Genomic DNA, 18703 nt, shown 5'->3' on the forward strand with positions numbered 1-18703 from the left:
CATTAGTAACACTCTCATCCCGCTTGTTTTTGATGTCTCCTCCTCCTTGATGGGCACAAGTGTGTGCTTGATCCCATCTTTGACAAACTTGTAACAGTTTGTCTTCCCATCATGCACTACCTTTCGGTCATACTGCCATGGCCTCCCTAGCAGTATATGACATACGTCCATTGGCATAATATCACAAATAACCTTGTCTTTATACTTGCCAATATGGAACTCAACTTCACACTGTTCATCAACCAACAGCTGATGGCCTTTCTGCAACCACGAAACCTTATAAGGGGTGGGGTGCTTTAGCTACTTCAAACCCAACTTCTCTACCATCTTTGTGGCAACCATATTATCTGTGCTCCCACTGTCGATAATCAACTTGCAGCATTTTCCGTGCGACTTACAAACTATCTGGAATAATGCTTTCCTTTGAGTTTGTTTAGCTGTCGCATTAGCTAGTTTCAACAATACTTTATTCAGCACTAAGGCTTCCCCTGTTTCTAGCACATTCTCTGCTTCCTAAGGTGGAGCCTCTACTTCCTCTGGTTGTGCAACAAATGCTCCTCTTTGACGAGCTTGTTCTACTTCAGGACATTCAAAAGATCTGTGCCCCCACTTGTGGCACCTGTAGCACTGATAGTTAGCTCCTCTGCCTCAGCCATTTCCTCTTCCTCGCTAATATGGCCTGCCACCTCTAGTGTTGTCTCCTTTTTCTGCTATCCGTGTATTTTTGGAACTATTGCCCTCTTCACTGTTACTGGGAGTTCGTCCTCTACCATAGGACTATCCTCTTCCTCTGCCAGTTCCCCATCCTCTCCTAGAATTTTGTTTTCTGGTGATCTTCTCCTCTCCCTTCATGGCACTCTGGTAGGATTCCTTTATATTTTTCGGGGAAAGAATTTTGATTTCATCCAATATTTCCAATCTCAAATAGTTTACATACCTTGCTGTTTTTTCAGGGGTGTCCTCCGTGTAACCAACTCTTAAATTTACCCAATAGAATTCTTCAGTATATTCTCTCATTGTCATCCCTTTTTGCTTCAAATTCTGCAATTGCCTATGTAGTGCAATCTGGTAGTCTTTGGGCAGAAATATCCCTTTCAACTTGGCCACCATTCTGGACCATTTCTTTATTGGCAACTTGTTCATTCTTCTTCTCTCCACTTTGACACTGTCCCACCACAGGGATGAGTGTCCCTTCAGCTTTGTTGCAGCGAACTTAACTCTCTGATCTTCACTGACCTCTTCACACTCAAAATATTTATCCAATTCACTGATCTAGTCCAATAGAACTTCTGTGGACAGGCTACCATCATAATTTGGAATTTCTGGTTTAGGCTTGCTACTAGCCAATAGGACAAACCTAAACAATCTCATTTCTAGCCCTTCTTCATCTGATCCATCTGTTGTAACTATGGCTTCTTCTTCGCTATCATCTCCTACCTCTAGATCCCTTCTCCTTCCTGCTTCAACTACCTCCAAACGAGCAATAAGGATTCTAATTTCCTCTCGCAATCCTTCCTTTGCTGGTCTCCGAGCACCTCTTCCACGACCTTGTCTTCTAACCTCCACTTCTCAAGAAAACTCTTAATCCTGCTCTGATACCACTATGTTGGGACCAGCCCGTGACTTATGGTTTAACACCAACAATAATAATTAACACCAAATGATTTAATCAACGAATATGTGATTAGTTTGGTAATCAAAGGTTAGCGCTGATATTTTGGGTGTATTGATGGTTGTATTGATTAATCTGTACGTTGAGAGGACAGTTGTCCTAGCCTCGGGTTTCCTTCCCACTCTTGGACTAAACCCTAACCCTTACGTTGTTTACTCCGGCATTTTCATTCTGCTTTGTTTGAGTGTTGAGAGCTCTGTCCGCCAGTTCTGTTGGTGACTGTAAATGGTTCGAGTCCGATGCTCTGTTCATGCCCGACTATGGGTTTCTCTGTTGGTAGGTGGTATAACTATGCTCAGTACTTGTATTTGCATTCTGGTTAGCTCGGCTCCGTCATTTAGTTGTTGCCTTCGTTGTGAGGGTTTCTTTGCTCTCTCGGTGGTTTGGTGCTCTTCTGGTGTTACTGTCTCTCCTTCGTTCCTTACGCGTTCTGCTAAGCTTTCTTCAATGGTATTTTCAGCTGTCTGTATGGTTATTTCTTTGTTTTGACTTGTCTGCAATGTATTGTGAACACAGTTTGCGACCTTGAAGGACCCTTTCCTCTGCATTCGTTCAGCTCTGGCAAGGTAATGGCTCCTTCCCTATTATATTCATTTTCCTTAGATTTTCTTAAGGGCTAACATTTGTTGCTCCTCGTGAGCAGGGTTTCTTTCAATGGTCGTGACCCAAATGTGGGTTCATTCGTCCAACACTAACTGATGAACTGGTAAGTTCTCTTGGGGTTTCTTCTCCCTCACTGTCATCCATTCTTTTAACCTTCAGTTCGACAATGCTAATGCTTTATTGTGGTCTCTGTGCAGGTTGTTGTGGCTTCTAGTCGGACTGCTACTCGGCCCTTCCTCCAAACGGAACCGGTAGGGTCGTTCCCTGTTGCAACTTGTTTGGTTGAGGGTTTCCTTAGTCGTTTCCTTCCTTGGTGTAGTCGGTCATTAGACTAGGACCTGGGTCTCTGTTGTCTCATCTTCTGGTTGATGGCAAAATGGCCTTTGCGCCAGTTTTATTTGATTTCATTGATTCTTCAATGGACTGTAACGGTTTTAGGGTTATAACCCTAACCCTCGTTCTCTGTTACACCCCCGAAGGAGGGTTTGTTCAGCATTAGGGTTGTTGGACTTTAGAACTTGTATTTATATAGTGTATATGCAGGTCTTGATACTGAAATGCTTTTAAGGATGAACGAAAAAGAGATTTCAGTGTACAGGGTTACCTTTCTTGCAAATGCATCACACTTTGACTGTATTTACTTTATTCTCTGCTACAATTGTTGTGTATTCTTGTATCTGTGTAATTTGTTGAAGTGGCTGGAACTGTCTGCTCAGTCTCACGTTGATATGATGTGTCTGCCTGTCTTTGATTTTTGAAACTATGTCTCTACTTGTCACTTGGTTTCTGGAACTTCGTCACTGTTTATCTAGAAGGATTTCTAGTAAAATATACAGTTTGTCTTTACGTTACAGATGATAGTAATTAGATTTAAAAAATAACAATTATTGGATAGATGGATTCAAGAATGAAAATGTTTCTCTTTGTATTACTCTTCTGTGTTGGAATGTCGAACCCTTTCCACAATGTGGTACATTTGTTTTGTAATGTTACAATACAGTTATGCAAACTGTTTGCAGTTGTTTCTTCAGTTACACAGTTGATAACTATTTTGCTGTTTGAGTTTTCCCGTTCTATGGAATACATAGATGATATATATCTTTTTGTGTTTTTTTTTAAGTAAATAGCTATAAAATAAATAAAAGAAAAAACAACAGTGTGGCTGTAACCACCTTCACCTAACTGTGTTGTCTCTAAATACCTATTAACTGATAATGAAATAAAACAAGTTCCTAACATTGTTTTTAATCAGCAAACCTAAATGAAATCTAATGATGATGAACCTCTCCTCCTTAGTTGAGACCAAACACCCAATCATGGTGCCCTTAGCTAGATGCTCCTACATCACCGACAAGCAATGGTCAATTAACAAATATATGACAGTACTAAAAAAATTGCTCAACAACCATAGAATTTCAAAAATGACAAACTAGATGCTAGAGTATTAAAAAATAGAAGCCATACTTTTGAAAAATGACAACACGATGGCAGAGTATTAAAAAATATAAGGAATAGTGTCTCCATATTGGCAGAGTTATTCAAAATTCATATTTGGCTTGAATGGCATCTTACTCTATAAAACACTTTAACTCATAAACAAAATATAATAAAACACCTTGGAAAAATATTGTAATGAATGTAATATTCATTGCTTATTTGATTAGAACCTATATGTACATATTCATCCGTTGAACCATCAAATAGCTATCATCTTGAGTTTTTTATCTTTCACCAACATTAGTGTGTTACATCCTTACTAATGATAGCTAAGGAATAGATTTATTTCATGTATTAATGTGCGGATTAGTCATGGTTGCTTGGTCGTTGTAGACTGAATGAAAAGAGATGCTTTAGTCTTAGTGTTGTTGTCTTTTATTTCATAAAGATATTGTCCCTAGCATCGATGGAAGGTATCAGTGGTTGAGGTTCACCTGAAATTCCTCTCAATGGTAGTAGTTAAAATGGATTTTTGTCTTCTTCGATTCGGTTCATAAGAATTGACGACTGGATTTTTGTGCATTTTGTTAATCTCCAATTCTATCTCTTTGTATTGGGTTTTACATAGTTCCTTAAGAAATAATCTAACTGCGTTTTTGCATTGCAAATCATGGAAATTTCAATAATATTTTGATAAAATCCGTATTTTTCTAAATCTTGGTTACAGTGGTCAAAGTTCAATATTTCGGAGGCCCTATAGTTGAAATGGCTCTTCGCCTTTTCCATTGGGTTCATACGAATCAACGAAAGATTTTGGAGGCCCTCCCAATGTCAATAGTTGACATGGCTCTTCATCTTTTCCCTTGGGTTCATACGAATCAACGACTAGATTTCATTTATCTCCAATTCTATCTCTATGTATTGGGTTCTACATAGTTCTTTAAGGAGTAGTCTAACCACACTCCTTTTTTCTCTCTGTAAATCATGGAAATTCCAGTAATATTTTGATCAAAGCCTACAGAGATTTTTGTAAATCTAGGTTACAACGGTCAAAGTTCAAGATTTTGGAGGCCCTCCCAATGGCAGCACTTGAAATGACCCTTCGTCTTCTTCTACTAGGTTCATAAGAATGAATGATTGGATTTCTTTGCATTTTGTTAATCTCCAATTCTATCTCATGTATTGGGTTGTACATAGTCTCTTCGTCTTCTTCTGCTGGGTTCATAAGAATCAACGATTGGATTTCTATGCATTTCGTTAATCTCTAATTCTATCTCGTGTATTGGGTTCTACATAGTTCCTTAAGCAGTGGTCTAACCACACCCTGCAAATCATGGAAATTAAGGCAGGGATTTTTGTAAATTACAATGGTCAAAGTTCAAGATTTTGGAGACCTAGAGGTTTTTGATGGTGTTGTATCCATTTCCCCCTTCATAAACATGATTCAAACAATGCTACTGCAAGATTTTTTTATTTTTTTTGCCCAAATTCCAGCGACTTTTGACAATCCAGGCAATTCCTCCGCCTCCAACGCCCTTCCTTAACGTTCCGAGTCAACTACTTGCCCACTGAGACAAGGACTTCTCTCAGCCCTCCTTGTTCCATACTTCCCCGAGCCCTCCTTGTTCCATATTTGAAATACAGCAACAGAGATCCCCACAAAAGACTTCAAAATATCTTGTAGTAACAATTTTTGAATCATGTTTTTGATGGTGGAAATGGATTAAGCACGACCATAAACTGCTAAAACACCCAAAATTTTGAAGTTTGACAACTATAACTTAGATTTACAAAAATCCTTACTCAATTTTATCAAAATCTTGTCAAATTTCCTATAATTTCAAGAGAAAAAAAATAATAAAAACAAACAAACAAACAAACAATTTAATTAAATCATTGCTATTCAAATTACCAAAAAAAATATAAACTATGACGCATGGGTGTGTCCAAATACTCTAAATAAAACGCACCACAAACAAACGTAATAAAAATCTCGACGCTCCAACTCTTCCGCAATTGAGGTTACGGTTTTGAATCACTAAGCTTCGCTTTTCCTGGCATCGTCTACGGGCCGAAGGGTTCCGAAACACTGACATCGTCTCCGGGCCCAACGGTTCCGAAACACTGACATTGAGCTCCCCTGAGCGGCGCAGTGTTTGAATCCTACTGAAACGACGTCTAACGAAGAGAAGGTTGAGTTTACAAGGGTCTACCAGTGCCATTGAATTCGACTGGTGCATATTTGGACAGATTCCTGACCCCAAACCCTAATGGCAAAGGTCGGGCCTCAAAAATGACCCATGCCGATGGGCACACTCACTGGCAGCACATTGAACGCCACAACGGTTTTCCGTGCCGATGGTGCACCTCCGATTACAACTTCGTTGAATGCCACTCCTAACGTGGCAGCATTTTGAATTTGAGGCCCTCCATTCCCATGGTTTTCTCAAAGTATATCCATTCTGGATTTTTTTCAAAAAATACCAAAAACTTTAAATGTAGTTATATATCAAATCGGACCTTTTGGGTTAATTAAGGCAGATTGGATATAAAATGAGTTGTTTTTAGTGTGATTTTTCTAGATTTTTTTATGTTTGATCTATTGAAAATATTTGAGGTGAAATCTTGATTTGTGTTATTCAGCACTCTGGAAAACTTTTGCGGCACATGGATTGCACAGAATTACCCATCAAATTTGTGATTTCAATAAATTCCAGCCAAATTTTAGAAAAATTAGACAAAAAACTGACAGTAAAAATTTCCAAAAAAAATTACAATAAAAACAACTAAAATCAAAATTTTCAAATAAAACTTAATCCAGAAAACAAATCATTCCAGCGTCTTCCTGTCCTCCACTCTCTAACGCACAGCTCACCCTCACCTGCCATTCTTCCAACGCGTGAAACTGTCCCGTGGAAGCCCCTAGATGGTTGGTTGTGACTTGAAGATAAGTTGCAATTAAAAATGAAATCGGTGTAAAGCTTCTAACGCACAGCTCACCCCCACCTGCCATTCTTCCAACGCGTGAAACTGTCCCGTGGAAGCCCCTAGATGGTTGGTTGTGACTTGAAGATAAGTTGCAATTAAAAATGAAATCGGTGTAAAGCTTCCTTGCCATCAATCGAAGTAGGATAAAAAAATAAAATAACATTCTCATAATATAAATAACAGAATGAAATCATAAATTTATTGAAATCACAAATTTAATACTTAATTAATAGAAAGTAATTAATTATTTGGAGTCACTAAATATGATAAATACTATTTAATAAGGTCATAAAAATATACCAATGTAGTTTATAGCAAAAAATCATATATTTTGATTGCACGGAATTGCTTATTAAGCTTGTGATTTCAATAAATTTTTGCCAGATTCTAGAAAAATTTGACTAGAAAAACTCACTATAAAAATTTCCAAAAAATCCAACAAAAAACAACTCCCAACCTAAAAACCATATACTAAAGCTACACCAAGATACAAGGTAACAACAGAAGGCTAGAAAATCATTTAATGAAAGTCTACAAGTCATTTATAAATGACCAGAAATCTCCCTGTCCTATAAGGGAGGGATGCCATTACCTGTGTGCCCTCCCTTCCACCTCGCCTACACCCACGTGACCCGTCGCTGCCATCGTACGACACGTGTTCGACATGGACTGTTACATGTTTGGCAGCGTGTCAAGGTTTCAAAACTCGTTTGGGCACCTTCCACAGTGTTGTTTCCGCCTCATTTCCGCGATGTGTGGTTTGCTTCTTGTTTTTCTGTTCGGGTCCGGTTGTTGGGCGAAGCCCTCCGCCAACGATGGCACGGGACAGGTCTAGTACCTGCGCATTTCATCCGCCATTGTTTGTTGATACTCATCCAGGGTTGGAACAGGGTTTTCGTTGTTCTTGTGGTTTTCCGCCTACAATTGTTGATCATTCTGGACCGCCGGTGGTTTAGGGTTTCCTTGGTGGTTGTTTAATCCACGCTATTTGTTGTTTGGGGAGAAGCCAGTATCAATTTCAGCCAGTTCGAGGTCAAAGGTTGCATTTACAAGTAACTGTAGGTTTTTGTGGTTTTTGTTTGGTTTTTTTTATTTTTTTGTTCTCCATTTGCTAATTTCTAACTTGTTGCAGGTGTGGTGAGATCTGGAGAAGGTCTGGCAAAGGTGTGGTGAGCTCTAAACTTGGACATGGCTTCTATCCAGTAGGATTTTAATCCTACCAGCCATTTCTGATGTGTTTTCCAACACAAAACACCTTATTGGAATTTTTGTTAACTTTGCACTTGGAGTTAATCTCAGGTTTTGGGTTTTGTAGGTTAGGGGTTTTGTTGTGAGGGTTTAGGGTTTTGCAGAGTTCCCATCATGTCTCCTCACTCTCATTTACACACTCTAGGTTTCCAAGTGAGCTCTGCAACCCTCTTTGTTTCCTGATTTGCCTTCCACTTTTCATGCTCTAAGCATTGGTCTCTATTTGAGTAGGCTTTTAGAGTTATGATGGTTTCCAAGTATTTTACACAGGTAAAGTTTACCTCAATTTTATTTTGTTCACCTCAAAACCTCTCCAGTGAGTTTTATTTTAACAATCTCTATTTTGGGGGTCTTTAGGTTCAAATCTTTATCTTTCGAAGTGTTCTCTCGATAAGGGTTCATTTAGCAAGGCGGGTTTCTTTTCCATTTTCGATCTCGGTTAGCATTCAGGTTTTTGTTCATTCTCTTCTACTATTTAAAGCAAAGACCCTCCATCTTACAGTGCTTTAAGATGGATTTTTTTCAGAAAAGCATCCCTAGTTGGGAGGGTTCTTACGTGGAGCTGTCGTTTCTGAATATTAGCGTAATGAAAGTTTACTATGGTTATTGTTAATTATCTACTGGTTTTTAGGCCGATAGGCCTTCCTTTGAGTGAGCCTTTTCGTCGTCCTTTTGCTCTCAAGCTTGACAGCTGGCGTGCACATTCAGTGGGCAAATTCTTCACATCTGTCGTGCAATTTATGTTTCTCCTCAGCGATTTCGGGGAACTACCTGTTTTCTTCTTCAACCATATCTGTCTGTTTTCTGCTCTGCCTGTTCTGCGTTCGGAGATTTGTTCGCCGTTTTCACTCCCTGTTTTCTTCAACCATATCTGTCCGTTTTCTCCTCTGCCTGTTTTACGTTCGGAGATTTGTTCGCGGTTTTCTCCGCCTGCCTGTTCTGCGTTCGGAGATTTGTTGGAGATTTGTTCGCGATTTTCTCCGCCTACCACTGCCGTCGGAGACAACTCTGTATGTCTCAGCTTCGAAGGTATTTTGCAGAGGAAATCGTCGCTGTAGGCGCTTGGGCGGGTTACCGCCTACTCTGGCTCTCAAGAATGGGGAAGCGGGGGTTTTTAGGCGCGGGGATGCCAAGAAGAAGAAAAGTCCCTTGAGATTGAAAGTCCTCAGCATAATGATCGAGTTTCGCCTGTTAATAGTGGCGGGATTTGGTCATGGTGTTTGACGATCTGAAGCCCACTTAAGAGTTCATAGCTTTTTCTTGATAGTTAATGGTGGACTATTCGAATTAGGATTCTTGTTTATATTTTATTGGCAGATATCTAGGTAGCGAGGAACAGAAACCCTATAGCGAGGAACACAACTTAGGGTTTCAAGGACACTGGACTTGGTTTGAAGGACACTGAACTTGTAAAAGAAAGTAATGGTTGCTTGATGTTTGTATGTTCTGTGAGCGAATAATGTCTTTCCTTTTTGGTTGCTCCTCTTCCGGATGGTATTCTACCACTGAAATTATTGTTCGAAATAACACCTGCAATACATGGATGTATACCGCCGTGGTATGGTATCCTACAGTGTATCGCCAATCTAACCTATTTGCAGGGTTGCAATACATGGCATGGCGGAGGATCTATTGGGAAATAACCAAGTTGCATGGGTGGATTTATCGAACAATAATTTCAGTGGAAGACTACTATCGATCTGGAAGACTCATGGATTTCGAATCAACAGGTTATGGCTATATCGTGCTTGATTTTGTGTGTTAAAAGATTTTGTGTATTAAAATGGAAGAAGTTGAGTATTTTTCTGAATTATGAGCTGGAAAAAGAAGGGTTCGGTTTTTTGCGCATTGAAATGTCCGAAGGCCTTACCATTTGCAAATGGGGTTGCAGCGCTTTTCTTTGAGGGAATCAGACCCTTTGATTTGCTCCATTTCCCTCTTCTTTGGCATTTGATAATTACTCTTAATTTATTTTTGCAATTTCATTTTCTCATCATTGTTGTGTTCTTTGCAGGTTGAGGAATTCTTACTAGTGGCTTTAACAATATTTGCATCTTCATCTTTGAGAGTTCCAAAAACCCTGCATCTGTAATTTAGCTCTTTTATAATTCTTCTACATAGAGTCGTTTATAACTTTGAAGCATTGATCATTGATGAAGCCCTAGACCTTTTGTTGCAGATTTTTTATGCTCGATATGTTGGAGAGCTTACAAAAATCTCTTAATGTTATAAGGAGGGTTTCCAAAGTCCCTCTTACTTTGTCGTTTAAGACTTCCTTTTGATCTTGTTTCCATGAACAACCATATATATCTGTGAAAAGCAAAAGCAAACCTCTAAGGTCCCGGAAGAGGGTAGACTTCGATTTTTCTGCTTTGAAGAGGGTTACTGATGACAGCGGTTTTATTAGCGATGGTAACGACTTCCAGTTATTTTTGTAGACTCTCACGCGGCTTCTGTTTCTCTTTTATGGTTTTGGAGCATTTTTTACAACGATAGAATTTGTGTTTTCAATGTAATCTCTGTGCTGCCTACAATAAGGACATCCCTATAGCTCTTACTGATATGCACGATTGTGGCGTTGATGCGAAGATGAACATGAATTTTGGTATGTTTTCTGGTTGTTTTTAATGCTTGTTTGATTGTCAAATTTGGTATCGGTTAAGGTTTCACAAGCTGTTCTATTTTGCATAAATTCAAGTTTAATCAGAGGTTCCTGAAGTGAAAATGTCCTCTGAAAGGTAAAAATCTTAGATCCTTCACATTTCAATTTTTTGTGTGGTTTGTTTGCGAGTTTATGTAGAAGATTTAATGCCTCAAACATTGATTTGAACTTATAATTTCAGTGGAAGACTACCATCGATCTGGAAGACTCGTGGATTTCGAATCAACAGGTTAGGGCTATATCGTGTTCATCTGTTATATGTCTTGATTTTGTGTATTAAAATGGAAGATTTTGTGTATTAAAATGGAAGAAGTTGAGTATTTTTCTGAATTATGAGCTGGAAAAAGAAGGGTTCAGTTTTTTGCGCATTGAAATGTCCGAAGGCCTTACCATTTGCAAATGGGGTTGCAGTGTTTTTCTTTGAGGGAATCAGACCTTTGATTTGCTCCATTCCCCTCTTCTTTGGCATTTGATAATTACTCTCAATTTATTTTTGCAATTTCATTTTCTCATCATTGTTGTGTTCTCTGCAGGTTGAGGAATTCTTACCAGTGGATTTAACAATATTTGCACCTTCATCTTTGAGAGTTCTAAAAACCCTGCATCTGTAATTTAGCTCTTATATAATTCTTCTGCATAGAGTCGTTTATAACTTTGAAGCATTGATCATTGATGAAGCCCTAGACATTTTGTTGCAGATTTTTTATGCTCGATATGTTGGAGAGCTTACAGAAATCTCTTAATGTTATAAGGAGGGTTTACAAAGTCCCTCTTACTTTGTCGTTTAAGACTTCCTTTTGATCTTGTTTCCATGAACAACTATATATATCTGTGAAAAGCAAAAGCAAACCTCTAAGGTCCCGGAAGAGGGTAGACTTCGATTTTTCTGCTTTGAAGAGGGTTACTGATGACAGAGGTTTTATTAGCGATGGTAACGAGTTTCAGTTATTTTTGTAGACTCTCACGCGTCTTCTGTTTCTCTTCTATTGTTTTGGAGCATTTTTTACAACAATAGAATTTATGTTTTCAATGTAATCTCTGTGCTGCCTACAATAAGGACATCCCTATAGCTGTTACTGATATGCACGATTGTGGCGTTGATGCGAAGATCAACATGAATTCCGGTATGTTTTCTGGTTGTTTTTAATGCTTGTTTGTCAATTCTTCCATGAACATCATTGACATGGCAAAGGTGGTTAGACTAAATTTGGGCATTATTCAAGTAGAAAAGTAGTTGTTGGCAATTTTGGCATGAACAAAAAGGGTGTAGTTTTTGCCTGCCGTTGTGGATTTAAGAGACCATTTGGGTCATGGCCTCTTCTTTCAGCTTCATACTTATATTCAGCAGTATTGCAGGCCTCCAAATTGCAGTAAAAAATGGATATGCCTACTCTACTTTAGACGAAAATATGGATATGCCTACTCTACTTTAGACGAAAATATGGATATGCCTAATACCAATGTTAATGATGAGGACATAAGAGGAAACGTTATGGAAACTATGTCAAGCGTTGAAGATACTCCACATGGAGAAATAGCTGCAGAGATGATTGATGTTTTTATATTGTTTTGACTTTGTTTATCTCTTCACTATTTATAATATCCGCATACCCATCCTAGAATGTTTTTGCACCAATGTAAATACATATTAGGTGATGAATGAAGGAAGCAGAGACCTTTTTATAGATTTTGGAGGAAAAATATAGCAGCCAGAGGCTTGCTTTTTAATGTGCTTTTGATGATACATTCTCAGCTTCAACATTTGGATGTAAGTCACTACAGATCTGGTGATCCGTTTTGTGGCTACTTGTTTTATTGTTTATGGAATTTCTCTATTTAGACACCTTTCTAGATTCTTACTCCATAGATGGGTGTTCTCATGAGAAATTTTATTCTGTGTTAAGAAATCAAGATCAGGTAAATTTTCATTCAGAAGACTCAGAATGTTGAATTGTTTTCACTCTGTGAGTTTCAGGTTACTTGTTGTACCTGCCAAGACTGCATGTGTTGTGCCCCCTAGCTATAAGATATATTTTGCTCAAGTGGCTTGTGTTTTTCTTCTGATAGTTGTGTTGAGTGGTGAAAAAAATAATACCAGTACAATGTATATTTCTAACCAATTCTGGAAACTTATAATATGTCCTACTTTTATCAAGTAGAAATGAAGTCACGACCTACTGATGTCAGTCAAGTATAAGTAACTACTTGAGTAACTTAAATAAAAACTAATTAAAGCATAATTAGGAGATAACTCGTGTTTTCAAAACCATAATGTCTTTGGGGCTTGGCAACTCTAGGTAGGTTGTCATTAGATTTTCTTCTCTTCTTATAAATTACTATTTGAAGTTATTTTTGTTCCTCTTTTTTGTTTAAAAGCCATGTATGTCAGGTCCTAGCCTGTAGGATTGCTGAGTGCTGAGTGCTACCCAAGCTTACTATTTACTTATTATCACAGTTATGTCAATAATAATTATTTTTTCTTAATTGGGATACAAGTAGTATTTTCTAAAGCTTCATGTCTTTTGGGTTTATCAACTCTAATTTATAGTTAGTCTTTCTACTCTTCTAGATCATTATCTGAAGTTATCTCTGTTCCTCTCTTATGTGTAAAAACCATATGTCATTATGTAGTTATTATCACATTTGTCAATAATAATTCATATTATATCTTCACTTATTTTATTATTTTGCATATTTTGAGTAATTTTCGAATGTCTGGGTCATACTTTGCAACTCGAATGACTTGGGAGCTGTCATTATATGATTGCATTGTTAAATTAACTATGATCTGTTTTCTGTCATTGCAGGTTGAAGGTGAAGATGCTGAAATATGTTTGGAGAAGGCTAAAGCTTTAAAAATTTATTCTGCAGAGACATCACATGCAAAAGGTAATAATTGAGGTCTTGTTCCAGATAAGGCGGAAAAGTTCCATGTTTTTGGGCACTGTCTTCAACTTTTGTAGTATTGTTTTATGGAGAGGATTTTGACGCAAATCCTTGATAATCTCTCTCTGTCTTGTATACATTTTTTGCTTCTGTAACCAATGTACATTAACCACGTCACATTGTAAAACAGCCAAAAACATTGTAGTATGTTTGGTTGTTACAAATTTAAGATAAGATAATTACATTAATGTCCAACAAATGACGACAAAAGTAGGTCAATGGGACTGTTGAGTACAATGATATCAATACAAGCAAGAGAACCAAAAGGGCTTTATAATGCACCTAGTCCCTCTAAGCTTCTTTGAGGGTATGGGGTGTAGATGCCCCACCCCCAAGGTTTATGGACATCAGGTAGCCATCTCAAGCCTCTTTCTGAGGTCACCATTGTCTTCTTCTTGTCGAGAGCTATAAGTTTCATCAAATTCCGAGCTTGAGACACAAAGCTATGGTCCTTGGAATATTTGCCATTTGTGCCATGTTAGTGTCTGTGCTGCCCATGTGTCATCAACAGAATGCACCATGTCATTGAGCTGGACACGTTTGCGTGCCAGGTCATATACAGATCTAGGGCTTTTATTTACCTCCCTAGCTGCATAGTCTATTTCCAAGAATTTTTTTGGAATAATATGGATAGGAGTGAGATAAAATTTTCATTTCACTGTTAATTTCAAGAAATATTTTAGAATAAGATGTACAAGACTTTTCTTTTCAATTTTTAGGCTTTCAAGAATATTTTGGAATAGGATGGACGAGAATGACATTAATTTTGGAATAAAATCAACAAAAATGAGTATGTCACATGGTTTGGGTTCTCAACAATGATTAGGTTTGGTTTGAGTTTGAATTTTTGATGAGGTTTGTATGAGGTTGGCCATATATATATATATATATATATATATATATATATATATATTGAATTATAAGATAAAATAGTAAGAAATCAACATCAATAAACATAAAAAATGCAAGAATCAATTACAATCTTGAGGTGTGACATGAAGTTATGAATTTTGATCTACGGACTTGGTCAATGGCTATGAGGTTCAATGAGGTTCGCCGAACCTCAAAAGTTTTTTAAGGTTCCCCAAAATTCGAACCTAAAAGTTAAAGTTGGATGAACCTTGTGACATATTATGACATCAATTTCTCATCTCCTCTTATTTATCCCATTCCAAAATAAAAAATATCAGTTTTTTACCTCAATCATTTCTATTCCAAAATATTTCAAAAATCAAAATAAACCCCACAAATAAAAATGCAAACAAATTAGCCTCCCTAGAAGCATGTTCTCTTTTGCATTGCATTTATGCTAAAAGGAAATGAAATGCAAAAAAACAGGGTGATATTGCATATGAAAATAAATGGATAAAAAACAGGGTGATATTGTATATGAGAATAAAAGGATTTGGACTTTTCTGTATATGGTTACTGGAAAGGAGATGATATATTGGTTTTTGAGTCATCCCATTGGTGGCAAGATCAAAGGTGGGAAGTATCAAAACTCTGAACTTTCTGATTAAAATTTTCAACAAGGGGCAGCCAAATTTAGTGTTGTAATTGATATTAAAAATTTAATAGTTTGGAATGTGGTTGGACAGATGGGACATAATCATGTCTAACAATCAGCTTTACACAAACATGGATCCACTTGTGGCTTACAAGAGGGCATTGACGACGTGGGAAAACTGGATACCTTCAAATATCGATCCCTAAAAATCACTTGTCTTCTTTAGCACCTCGTCCCCTACACATTACAGGTAAATCTTTATACAAACACACATTGTATATGTTATAGGGCATTTTTTATGTGGATTGCAGTTTTCATGAATATTTTGGAATTGGAAGTTTAAGCTTTAAAAAAATATAACTGTTCTTATGATAGATCAAATTCCAAGATATCCATGAAATCTATTCAAGTAGCTATTGCTCTTATTTTAGGTATACGAACTGGTTTTCCTCATAAAATTGATGTAAATGTGCAGCCCAATTTATTGGAATCAGAAGAACGGGCAGAAATGCTATGGTCAAACTGAACCAATGCAATTTGAAGGATACTCGCCTCCAGTGATTCCTCATGTGCCCATAGTGTTTACCAGGCGTCCTTGATACATGGAACGAGCTTCTGTACGTCACTTTGCTTTCCAAGGGTTTAGGGAATTGATAATTCTTATTGATCCCTGACGCTGGGCCAAATCTAGGACTTGGTTGGCCATAAGGAGGAAATCCTCTGCCTTGACTCACTGGAGCAGTAAACATATCTGGCATTGCAAACCCATCCACAGGGCCCATTCCAATCCTGTCAAAGCCATAAGTATCACCAGAAACCATACCTGGATGAAAGCCCAAAGCCTTTGATCCTGCCATTCCTCGACTACCCTTTGACATTGTCCCACGCCACATCATTCCTCTTCCCTTGCCTCTTCCTTGGCTTGCACTCCAAGTCTGGCTTGAGCTTTCTTGTTCATCGCAAACATTGATTTGAACTTATTTCAGTAAAACGTGAAAGAAAAAAATCACAAAATTATGCTTATTCATGTATTGGGTTGTGATGGAAACAAAAATTTACTTGTTGGGTTGCTCTAGATTGAAGATTTCTGGAATGAGTTGTTATTCACTTGTATTCGTTACCGTATGGGTGTATGGTGACTATCAACGTTTTGATTTGGCTTTTTTGCAAAATTTTCACCTTAGTTGTTGTGTTGACTTTACATGCTCACACATTTGATTGTGTTTGGTTAACATTTTTTGCGTAGATTTTGGTTAAGTCTGGTTTTTTGTTTAGGAATAAGAGTTTTGTAGGGAGATTCTAGGTTTGGAAAATCTGCACTTTCTTCTACTACTTGAGACTATGGACGACTCTGTTCATCTGGCCTAGGTTTATATATAGAATCAGGCATGATGTTGCTATGAATTTGAATAAAGTACTCTGGTATTTTTCTAGGCTTGAAGTTTTAACATTTCATTGTGGTGATTTAGCTTTTAATTCTTTAAATGGAACACTAAGGCATTCTAGCAACTCCGACTACTGTTTTTGGCTACTACTTGTCTCGTATGGCAAGTGTTGAGGTTTCCCTTGTTATAAACTAGAAAAGAAATTAGTTATCCCAAATGATTGAGCCCAGATTAAACTCAGGTATGTCCTACCACTTATTCTGAAGCTAAATATTATCCATGAATATAGTAACTACCCAGAGCTCAGGAGCTAGGAAATTTCTGTGGATAACTAGAGGGTGTACTTGTGAATGCAACTGCAGAATCTTGTGAAAGGTTCACTTGTTTGTAGATTGTAGAAATTTGATGGACAACATATTAATTTTAGTTGAAGAGAGTTTCATTGTATGGGGCAGGTTGTACCATATTTAATTGTATTGTATATGTTTAATAATGAAAAATTAAAAATCATGAGGGGTATCATTTTTACCACATACCTCTCAATTTATTAGTGCAAGGGAGTGCCATTAAATTTCTGTTATGAACTCGTTCCAGTGGGAGATATTTTTACAAGAAAAATTGCAACCTTGTCAGACAGTTCTTGTTTTATTGTTTCATTGCTTATACATGGATATTCAGCTCATACAAAAGGTTGTATCGATCTGGTTGGTATTGAGAGTACTTGGTCTCAGGTTGTATCGATCTGGTTGGTTTTCAGAGTACTGGGTCTCAGGCCTTTTGCAGTTTGGTTTGCCTTTCATAACTTTTATGATGTAGAACTTTGATTGTGTATCACGTAGAACTATCACTCTGCAAGTACAATGTCACTATTAGCTTTGTAAATATTTTTCCTTGGCAATAGCTTATGGCGTGGACAAGAAGGGTGGAGAGAAAATATTGTTGTTTTTAATCTTGGCGGTGGCACATTTGATGTCAGTGTTCTGACTATTGACAACGAAGCTTTTGAGGTTTTGGCTACAAACGGTGATACCCATCTTGGAGGTAATCTGTCTGAACTCTGTCTGGCAGTTTTACATTATGAATTTGAATACGTGCACAGTGGTTATCATTGACTTTTTTGGTTGGCTTTTGAGCTTTGAACTTACCAGGATGTACACTAATATGCAGGTGAGGACTTTGACCAAAGGATAATGGAATATTTCATCAAATTGATCAAGAAAAAGCACGGAAAGGATATTAGTAAGGATAGCATAAATGAAATAAGACATTCAATGTGTTCCTTGTAATATAGATATAAACAAAACATCTAAATAAAAGTAATTGCACAATGATCCAGTGCAAGAAAACAAAGTTTTCCACAAACCAATTAACTCTTCTAGAAGAATTCAAAAATTCCAATTTAATAATCCTATCGGCCTCTCTTTGTACCTTTTGGGACAATTGCTAGTTATATGAATGTTGTTATTCTTAATTTTCTACCGGTTTTTATATGAATGTTGTTATAATATAAAGGAGTTTTTATCATGAGGGTGAAAGATGTTCTTTCTTGGGATTTGAAATTAAGTGATTGAAATCCAGTGGAGTGGATAACACTTTATTGTGAATTCACATATCTCGGTTAGCATTCAGGTTTTTGTTCATTCTCTTCTACTATTTACAGGTTCTTTTGAATACAGATATGTGAATTCTTGCACTTCTAGTCACAACTAGGTTAATAACACTTCTAGATGGCGTGGGATTAAATTATATCTATAGTTATATACAACCTTATCACCTTATGGAGTCAGGGTTATCACCTTATGGATGTGTTTGATAGTTAAGATATTTTACAGAAGTATGTGCTTGTAGGTAAGCTTACTTAGATCTAGGTTATTCTTTCAAAGTTGAAAAACTGCTTACAGTGGCCTGCTTTCTATCATCCTTCTTGACTGCAATGAATAATTAGATCTGAAGCATATTGCTACTATGACTTAATAAATACCATAAGACAATAATAATAAGCCTAAGACCATTGCACATTGACCATAAGAGGCTAATAAAGTCATATGTTTTTCTATTGGTGACTTTCCAAGTGTTTTTCTAAGGTCTGGTATATGTTTTCTGATATCTGAAATATGCTTTTCGAGATCTGGTGTACTTGTTTCAGTAGGAAGAAATCAATTTGCTAAGGTTTAATATCCATAAGAAATCACTTATCAGTCTTGGGAGCATCATTTTGAAGCTAACGGTGAAGTATTAATTGATTTATTTTGTGA

At 37.3% G+C, this 18703-nt stretch overlaps 1 long non-coding RNA gene across 4 annotated transcripts; it reads left to right on the forward strand.

Moving 5' to 3' along the window:
- Positions 1-8609: 8609 nt before the first annotated feature.
- Positions 8610-17835, forward strand: LOC149139857 (uncharacterized). Of its 4 annotated transcripts, none has more exons than XR_016264111.1 (4): positions 8612-12378; positions 13418-13499; positions 17350-17489; positions 17616-17835. It is a non-coding gene; the product is annotated as an uncharacterized LOC149139857 (long non-coding RNA). The 4 variants fall into 4 exon arrangements; XR_016264113.1 differs by lacking the exons at positions 17350-17489; positions 17616-17835 and adding exons at positions 15155-15313; positions 15539-16086; XR_016264114.1 differs by lacking the exons at positions 17350-17489; positions 17616-17835 and adding exons at positions 15155-15313; positions 15539-16086 and having other exon boundaries at positions 8613-11734.
- The last annotated feature ends 868 nt before the right edge of the window (positions 17836-18703 follow it).

This window comes from Pinus tabuliformis, chromosome X (genome assembly GCF_031772625.1).
Source record: "Pinus tabuliformis cultivar Carrire ecotype Pingquan chromosome X, CPIR1, whole genome shotgun sequence".
NCBI classification, from domain to species: domain Eukaryota; kingdom Viridiplantae; phylum Streptophyta; class Pinopsida; order Pinales; family Pinaceae; genus Pinus; species Pinus tabuliformis.